Below are 10,117 nucleotides of genomic sequence, written 5' to 3'. Positions count from 1 at the left end.
CAAGAATCGTCCACATACCTAAGATCAACAATTGTTCAAAGAACAGAAAAGACATTGACCTTCCCTTTCGAAAGCACCACGAACTCAGATGTTTTCAATATTTTGACTTTCATTACTAAATCTTCCATTGATTCTTATGTTACAGCATATCAGTACCAATCTAAAACTGTCATCAATAATTCTTCCGATCAAGTCTCAAACAATTCTTTAGCACATCATCATGAAACCACTAGTTCAACAAATAAAAGACATTTAACGGCGACAATAGGTATGTATACAATACATTGCACAGTGGTTCTCAATAAATGCATGGTATTTTTAATTGAACGAATAATTCAAGCGCTAAGTAAATGCAACATGTATTTGCAAAACTTAAATTGCTACTTAAATCTTTCTAAGAACAGCAGAAAAAAACATTTTTTAAGGTTGAAGTGGTGTAATTTATGCTTATGCTTATAAAAGCTCCAAATTATTAGCAACTATATAAATCAACTGTTTTACAATAAAATGCCTTGAATTTAATTTTTTCATTCGTTTGATGTGTTTTATCATTTTGATTTTGCTATTTGATTAGGGACTTTCCGTTTTGAATTTCCTCGGAGTTCAGTATTTTTGTGAACAATCATAAAATACAGCATACCTCAAGCATTTTTCTTAAAAAAACCTTTAGAAATAGATGTTAACATTTTAATTATACCATTAGAATATAGCAAAGTACTCTCGACCATTGATAATGTACGGTTTGATGTCTCTAAATTGTGGAGAATAAATGTATATCATGTTTTTAGTAAGGGACTATTCTACTCTTTGTGTCTATTTACAAAGAGTTTCTATAAATGAGTTACAACTGCCATGCAGCACATTTACCAGACTGAAAGGATCAATCGCAGTGATAGGATCTGAATAAAAATTGAAGTGTGAAACAAACAAAAAATTAAAATTTGTTGAAGTTTACTGTACCTGTAATGTTATAACGAAAATTAAAAAAATAAACAATACAGATAATTATTACCAGTATTCCCATAAAATAAATAAAAACAAGGAATTTGATTTATCAAAAGTTTAAACATTTAAAAGTCTTTTATCAGAACATTTCCCTGACATAGTAAAATAGCATTTGATTTCAAATTTCAGACCGAAATATTGGCTCTGAGAAATAAAATCTTTGTTAACTCAAATGTGTTTATTGGTTGAAACTGTAAATAAAAAAAGAATAATTCCTCGCTAAAATGTTACACTGTTTACGTTCATACTCACAACCAGGAAACGTATACAATTTCTACCTTTTCTTTGCATTGATGTGTCACCTAATAGTACGGTGACAAGTAAGAAAAAGTCGCTTATTTAAGGAGTTTAGTCGTCATTCGGACTATACGGCTATAAATCACAGTATCAGTAGTTCAAAGGTTACATTTCACATTTTGACTTGTCGTTAAAAAATCGTACGGTGCAATTTTTGTAAAATGGGCTTCGAAGTTCGTTCCCTTACTTTAAAGAAAAATTTACTTTCAAAAGATTTAAGGCCAACATTCTAAAAGAACATTCGTGATAAGCTTTTTGTTATTATATACATTGTTGTAACACCTTATTTTATCAATTTCAAACAAAGTTTAGCAAAATTAATCCGTTATTGAAGAGTTTTTTTGTTAAAATTGAACACTACGAATATTTTGAATTTTTAAAATAGAGTACGTTTCAATTCATTTTGTTTCATTTATTTTTACGTAAAATGTAAAATAATCAACATTTATATGATATTTCAAACCTGTATAAAACAACAATTTCAAAATCATTTCTCTCAGAAGCATTATTTCGACTTGTGCATTGAAACAAAATATACACTACAAAATGATGATACAGATTTTCCTCTTGAAATTCTACTTGTACAAAAATATTGAACTGGACCGATACTATTATTTTAATCTATAAATGCTATTTCGTATCACAACGATTTTTCATTGCTAAAATTTGTTCAATACGATCTTTTTTGTTTGTTCATGGTACCATTTCGTGTTCGTTATCGTGGGGTTTTTTTTATGTATTTTTAAAAGATTTCTTATTTTCATATGTTTATTTGATATGGATTTTTTTCTTTTTATATATTTCAAAAATTAACAACCAAGTCTGAATTTGAACATGTAGTTATCTGGAAAATGTTTGAATTAGGAAGTCCTGTGCGATTAGGTCCTGGTAGTAAAAAGGTAACACATGTGTTTTAATTTGAAAAATGTATCGTGTTCCAGAGAAGAAGTACTGAATCACTTCCTTTACTGTAAAGAGTAAACGTTGCCTCTTAAGTTGTTGAAAGACTTAATGATGGTATCTGCCAGCAATGTGGTGAAGAGTATGAGTCGTTTGTTGAGGTGGTATGGCATTGCTTAAATGTATTGATGATAAAAAAAAAAAGGAAAACAATTGGCGACCTTGCAGCTGACTATTATAAAATATTATCCAATGCTTTTCTCTAGCCCACACAGTAGCAAACATTTTTTTACCGCTACGACATGAAAAACTCAAAAAAGTTTTCTGCTGGAAAAGGAAAGCCGCACAAAGACTACAGCTTCCACCAAAGTGTATCAGATTATTGAAGGAAAAATGATTCCTGACTGTTAAAGAAAACCAACAGGCTCTCCCTAATTTAATTTGTGGTTTTTCTTCTTCAAAACTATGACATATCCTCTATGATTCCACCTTATAGTGAACTTTAATTAGCCGGAACGTTTGCAAATCCGAAATTGTCGAAGTCATTTCAAACAATAATGTTAATGGCTGTTGTAACTTGGTTAGCACTCAACCAGGGCCAATACTCGTATGCTAATTAATGCCTTATACTTTGACATGAAGTTAACAGAAATGAGAAAGAGCGACAGAATAATAATACGGACCTTTGATACGGGTGTGGTGTTCTGTGTGTTCACTACTACAAACAGATGACACATGCATGCGAGTTGTAGGTGCAGATGGGGAACATTAGCAGTGTAAAGAATAGTTGAAGATTTTCACCCGTTCACCAACTTTGTGCTTGCTTTCCCCAGACATTTTATAAACTACCTCCTGCTGTACATACTCTTACCGGATGCGACACAACTTCGTCTCTGTGAGAAAATAGTCTACAAGACTTTGAAGGACACTATTGAAGTTACAGAGCTTTGGGAGTACTGACGAAGATGAAGCCCTTGTTTGTGCAAGAATTTAGTTTCGTAGATGCATGATCTGAAGAATCTCTATAAATCATGATATGAATAAAATGCGTGTCAAGCGTGCCACCAGTGAAGATGTAGGTTTAGTCAGGTTACCTCTCTGTGAATCAGCAATTTTGACCGCATCGCACATTGCTAAAAACCCTGTTCCGTCACCCTTAGAGTACGGTTGACGAAAATTAACTAATTCATTACACCCCGTTTATTTTGAAGGGCACATGTCAGCAGAATTCTTGCAGGATCTTATGTGTTCATGTAAGGGAAAATCTCCATGTAAAAAGTGTTTGTTCATAACAAAACCTTACATGTACGGAGCTTTGCTCCTGTCAAGGGTCAGAATTATGTAGAAATTCCTTGACAGATGAATCAGAAGATACTCCTGAATGAAATCTGTTTTGTGGATCATTTTGATTGGATTTTTAAACTGTTTTCGAGGTAATAAGTGTTTTTTTGTTGTAATGAATTACACGCGTGAGCTTTTGCAAAATAAACGTTCGGGATAGAAGGTTTTAATTGAAATCAACATTTATCATTTATTGCTGAGGTTGAATGTCACCCGGCACCCATCAAGGTAACTACTGTAACTTTAACGGAATTTGTATTGAACTTGTATAATAGAACAAGTGTTTGAAAAACGCCAATTTTCAGAATTAATCAATTACTAAGTAATAAGTTCCTTTTTTCACATTTTCGAGATCATTCATTGTCAATTGATTAGAAATTTAACACAAAATGCTGCTTATATCTTTAAATTTTGAAAATGTAGAAAGAAAAAAAAAGAAAACAGTATGTTGATATTTGACCTTAATTTGTGCAAAACTGTTACCACATTTCTTTTTGACGACATCGATATTCCAAAAGTACTCATTTTTCCGAATCCAATGATATATAATATAGCCATATAGTATGTTTGACGATTAAATTTTAAAAATATTGGGTCTGGTCACCGTACTATAACATCTTGTCATATTTAATTTACACTGAAATGGAACTAATTTTTGAATAAAACCAATCAAGAGATCATTTGAGATTTGAGCACTTTACAATATAATTCTTAGTTTGTAAGAGAATGAGCAATAAGAAATAAGGCTCGTACTTAATCATGAAGAAAAAGATAATCATTATCATTCTCTTACATATACGTATAACTCCACTAAATATAAAACGTTTCCAAGAAAGTGACGTTTCGAAAGTTATACTGTCACACAGATACACTTAAAGCAGCGTAAAGAAAAGAACGTTTATACTGCTCAATGTGATATATTTTATTTGTCCAACTAAAACGATTTTTATCAGTGGTCAGCACTACTCACAACATGGAATATTTTTTTCATTATTAATGGACCGTATATCAAATTATTATAGATAATAGGCTGAAAATTTTGTAAACAACACGCGTTTTTTTGCCTACACAAGAGATATCAGTTTACACTATAATTTAAAAAATAATAGAAAGATCAAATAAAGTAAATAGTTGGAGATCATTAAAGACCCTTCATTCCGAATTTTGTTTCCAAAAAACACGGCTAAGGTGATATTTTCCTTTAGAAGAAAATCCTGAGTATTCATTATTTTCAATTGTAGCAATCGTAGTGAGTATTATCGTCATCCTTTGTATATGTGGGTCGGTATATTATTACAAAAGGTATGTACATTTTAACATCGATATGATTATGTATGAAATCTTGTTATGAAAATAAAGAGCTTAAACGAAATTTTTAAAGAGAGCATGTCTTTAAAGAATATTTTCCTCAACATTGACATAGATGGACGACAAACGGGATGATTTCAACTTTCCAATTGATATACAGTAACATAACATGTGGCCTGTCGTATGGTGTTTACATATCCCAATCGATACATTAATATGATCGTGCATGTTCCCACAGGACGGACTTCATAAGACGTTACATCCCAGCTCCTTTGTTCTAACAGGTGTAATCTGAGCCGGATTACCCTTACCAGATCACCCCAGTTTGAGTTTCTTTGTTATGCATGCTTTCCTTTGTTCTGTAACATTTTGGCGGGAATGTCAAATCCACTATAAAACTTATAATTAATTATACGGAAAAGACTCTATTCATTCTATTCTAGAAAAAATCCAGTGTATCAAATTTATTCGTTCATATTGTGTTTATTTACGTTTTTTGATTGAGTTAAGCCTGCCAATTGATATTTTATCGTATGTTTTTCTATGTTGTGATGTTATGCTATTGTTTCAGAAAAAAGAAGCAGGTAGGGTACCATTAAAACGTTTAATCCCGCTGCAAATGTTTGCAGCTGTTCTAAGTCAGGAATCTGATGTACAGTAGTTGTCGTTTGTTTATGTAATTTATACGTGTTTCTTGTTTTTCATTTTTTATATAGATTAGACCGTTAGTTTTCCCGTTTGAATGGTTTTACACTAGTAATTTTGGGGCCCTTTATAGCTTGTTGCTCGGTGTGAGCCAAGGCTCCGTGCTGAAGGCACATTGACCTATAATGGTTTACTTTTTTTAAATTGTTATTTGGATGGAGGGTTGTCTCATTGGCACTCACACCACATCTTCCTATATCTATTAGGCTGGGATTCGAACTCATGACCTTTAGCATATCAAGCCACGACACATACTACTTCACCATAACGACTGGATACAAACTAATAGTAATTTCACATACTTAAAGGAAGCAAGATCTCATTATAAGTGGGGCGAGTTGTCAGACCTTTATTCAGAGGGGTTTAAACCTTTTCCGTTAAAAAATGAGTTTTCAGACTGATTGTTCAATTTGATTTTACACTTTTTCAAAAGTGGGGCGAGTCGGTAAACAAGAGTGGGACGATTTTTTATAAAGTGGCGATATAGTGTAGGCCGAGTTGACATTGGTTGATATCTACTCATCATGTTTGGGGTCATAAAGGGTATACATCATATAGTAATATATAAAGTATATTGTAAAGGTTGTGTGGCGTTCTGAACTAGATTTTATGAATTGTAAATGTTTTATCGTCTTATCTTAAACAGCTGGGAAGAACAATAGTTATCCCACTTAGACTTGGTGTGTTAGTGTTAGATCACCCTCTGGCTCCGGCCATCGGAATGATCTTATCAAATACGTCAAAAATATCACTTTTCAAATGGTGTTTGTCAACATGAAAGTGGCAAACGGGTTCATCCCCAACCTGTATATATGTTGTGTATTATCATCAAATACAACTTACATTTAAGTATTAAGAATGAACACAAATGCGGCCACTTTCATTTAAGATGTAAACGTCTAAAATTTAACTAAAATGCTAAAATTGTGACGATTTCAGTAATTTAGCATGACTTAATGATGACAGTACCCGATAAATGTGTATTATATTGTCAAAAACAGTCCATATGTATGTAGCAGAAGCATTCTACTTTCCAATAAATAACTAAAAACTTATATTTTGACAATTTTGTAAAACAGCTATATTTTGGAGCCAAAAAGGTGTCTGGACCTACTCCTTTTGTATTTACGCCAGACGCGCGTTTCGTCTACAAAAGACTCATCAGTGACGCTCGAATCCTAACAAAGTTTAAAAGGCCAAAAAAAGTACATAGTTAAGAAGCATCGAGGACAAAAATTCCTAAAATATTGCTAAATACAGCTAAGGTTATCTATTCCTGAGGTAGAAAAGCCTTAGTATTTCAAATGTTTAAAAATTTTGTAAACAGATAATTATAAATATGACCATATCAATGATAATTCATGTCAGCACAGAAGTGCTGACTACTGGGCTGATGATACCCTCGGGGGAATTTAACCTTTATAGGTCAAAGTACGATCTTCAACACGGAGCCTTGGCTCAGAACGAACAGCAAGATATAAAGGGCCATAAAATGAGTAGTGTGAAACCATTCAAACTGGCAAACGATATCTAATCTATATATAAAATAAGAAACGAGAAAAACTTATATAAAAAAAAAACAGAAATACATATGACCCACATCAACAAACGACAACCGCGGACCATCAGGTTCCTGACTTAGGACAAGTGCAAACAAATGCAGCGGGCTTAAACGTTTTAATAGGTACCGACCTTCACCCATACCTGAAACAATAATGTAACTTCACAACATGGAAATCTACACTATAAAATATCAATTGAAATGGCTTAACTCGATAAAAAAAATATTTAAACACAAACATATATCTTTATATGCCATTATAGTTGAGTTACTCGTAGACGTCTACGGTTTATGTGTGTTTGTAGATAGATGTTTTTGTGTTCTGTTAAATTGTTCTTTTTAAAATTGTTATACGATAATGACTGATGTACCCATATTATGACTATTTTATTTATTTTGTCTGTTTAGTTAACGCATCAATGTAAATATAACGGAATTTGATGAATCTGTCATCAAAGTGAGAGGATTAGCGCTATAAAACCAGGTTAAATCCACCATTTTCTACATTTGAAAATGCCTGTACCAAGTCAGGAATATGTCAGTTCTTGTCCATTCGTTTTTGATGCGTTTTGTTATTTGATTTTGCCATGTGATTATGGACTTTCCGAAATGATTTTCCTCTAAGTTCAGTATTTTTGTGATTTTACTTTTTGTTTAATGTTGTTTGTTTCCATGTGTGATACTGTTTGATGTTACATGATTTTGTATAAGAGATATTTTATTTTGAATTTCTATATGTAGGTGAAAGTTGATATAAATATGAGCTACTGCATGTTTATGATATTAAGTTAAAAGCAACTATATGTAGAGGGATAATTTGTTAATATAGACGTTTTGAATCAGAGGAACATCTGACATGATGATCAATGTATACAAACAAAAACACCATGATACAAATACATCAGATGAAAAAGGCTGATGTCATCGGATGGGTACAACTAGAAATACGTCCATCTAACAAAAACAAAAAGTTGATGCGGAAGGGTACTTATACATCCTCACAACAAAACGAGACTGAGTACAGACACGAGAGAAATGCAGTTACATGCAGATATGTTTTAAAGTCAAATTCAACTGATAAAAAAATCATGTATATAAGACAAAAGTAGTTAATATGTTCATATCAAACATCAAATTGATTCAGTGTAAAGACGACATTAATAGTCAAGAAGTTTTGTTACACGGATCTGAATTTGACAATTCAAATTGGACTATTTAACAGCGGTTATCTAGTGTTGCCTTCATTTTTAAGGCATCACAAGGAACCGTTAATAGAAGGATTTCGGATCGTATTCATCATTATAAACTTCTAAATAATGTAATCGATATTGATGAATAAATATAGCATACTGCTCTTTGAATCTCTAATTAACAAATTATGACTGTATTACTATATGATTCCAGTTTGGCAAAACGTTGAGGTTATTTTAAAATTATATTATTACAATTTCAGGAAATATAAAACAACATTGAATGCAAATTCTGAATATTTAACGCCAATGTCTATACAAGATAGGCCTGAACAGGAAGACGAAATTTATGAATCAGTAAATGATGTACTTGTCACACGCCATGAAAACCCTACGATTGTCAATATTGAAATGAGCAAACAAAAGGACGTTGAAAAGTCAAGACCTGACCGCGATTGTAATGCTTTTAAAAAATTGCTAAAAAGTTCATCACTAAAATACAAAGATTCCGATAAAGAAGGGAACTTGAAATCAAATTTGGCCAACCAATTACAGGAAAGTTCAAAGTATGAAAATTCAGAAATAGATCCGATGATAGACTCTGAATCAAAAAGAAATTCCGGAGACAGTCTTAGGTCAAAGTTATACGAGTCCATCGATGATTACAATATTGATTCTTCATCTCAGACAGAGTCTACGACTTATATAGAAATCGAATGAATCGTTGTTCGTGTTAAAGCTAAAAGTGGTTTTTTTTTCCTTAGCAAAATTTCTCAAATTAGGAATAAAATCATCAATCTGAAAAATATAGACTTTTGAGTGTAATATCCCTCTGTGTTTTTATTGGTTACATGTGTGCACGTAAAATATATATGCAATTACAGTTGTATAACCTGCACAGTATTTGTTTGAAACAGAGTTATCATACCCGATAATGTAGTTAAATTTACACAGTGACTATACTACTCGAAATAAAATGTTAATTGTCACTAAGTAAACGTTATCACATTTGTAATGTTATTTTAGTTATAACATTGTTAATAGGATATGACCGTAATATGATTACCAGTCTATGGAAGAAGCGAATCGATAAAAACGTTTCTTATATCACATAGCGATATTGTCAAATATCAATTGTAAATATGCAGACATTCCATGCGGAAAATGTTGTTTTCGGCAACGAAAAATGAAGAAAATACTAACTTTAAAACTTATTGTTCAAATATAAACATCAATTGAGTCTAAATATACATTCAGGAGTTAGTAAGAAGCAAAGGTTTAAGTCCGTGTAAAATTTGAAGTGCTGTGTTTTTCTTATATACATAAATAAACAAATGCTATTAATTCTAATATTAATGCAATACTTTTAAAATATCATAGCAGTGTTTTTTTTATATCAATATTAGTACTTATAAGTATTAATATTACACTGCTGTACCAATGTTTTGACAATTTTACCTATTATGTCTGTTTTGTTCACGCATCATTGTAAATATGACAGAATTTGATTAGAATGTCGTACACATGAGGGATTTGGCGCTAGAAAACCAGGTTCGATCCACCGTTTTCAAAATTTGAAAATGCCTGAACCGAGTCAGAAATATAACAATTGTTGTCCATTCGTTTGGTGTGTTTTATCATTTGATTTTGCCATTTGATATGGAACTTTCTGTTTTGAATTTTCTTCGGAGTTCAGTATTTTTGGAACAAGTTTATTTGCAAGGCTTCTGAAAATTTGATAAAAATTGAGAATGCAATAAAAGTTATAGAGTACTGAAAACCGGATGACCGTAAGTTCTTGTGGATGGTC

The 10,117-nt window shown here is 32.0% G+C and overlaps 1 long non-coding RNA gene across 1 annotated transcript; it reads left to right on the top strand.

The window, feature by feature from the left end:
• Nucleotides 1-9,545, top strand: LOC143046932 (uncharacterized). The gene is made up of 3 exons (XR_012969314.1): nt 1-268; nt 4,785-4,845; nt 8,571-9,545. It is a non-coding gene; the product is annotated as an uncharacterized LOC143046932 (long non-coding RNA).
• The last annotated feature ends 572 nt before the right edge of the window (nt 9,546-10,117 follow it).

The sequence above is a fragment of the Mytilus galloprovincialis genome, chromosome 9 (genome assembly GCF_965363235.1).
Source record: "Mytilus galloprovincialis chromosome 9, xbMytGall1.hap1.1, whole genome shotgun sequence".
NCBI lineage: Eukaryota > Metazoa > Mollusca > Bivalvia > Mytilida > Mytilidae > Mytilus > Mytilus galloprovincialis.
Note: the sequence above shows the minus strand (reverse complement) of the source record. Positions and strands in the feature narration are given on the sequence as shown.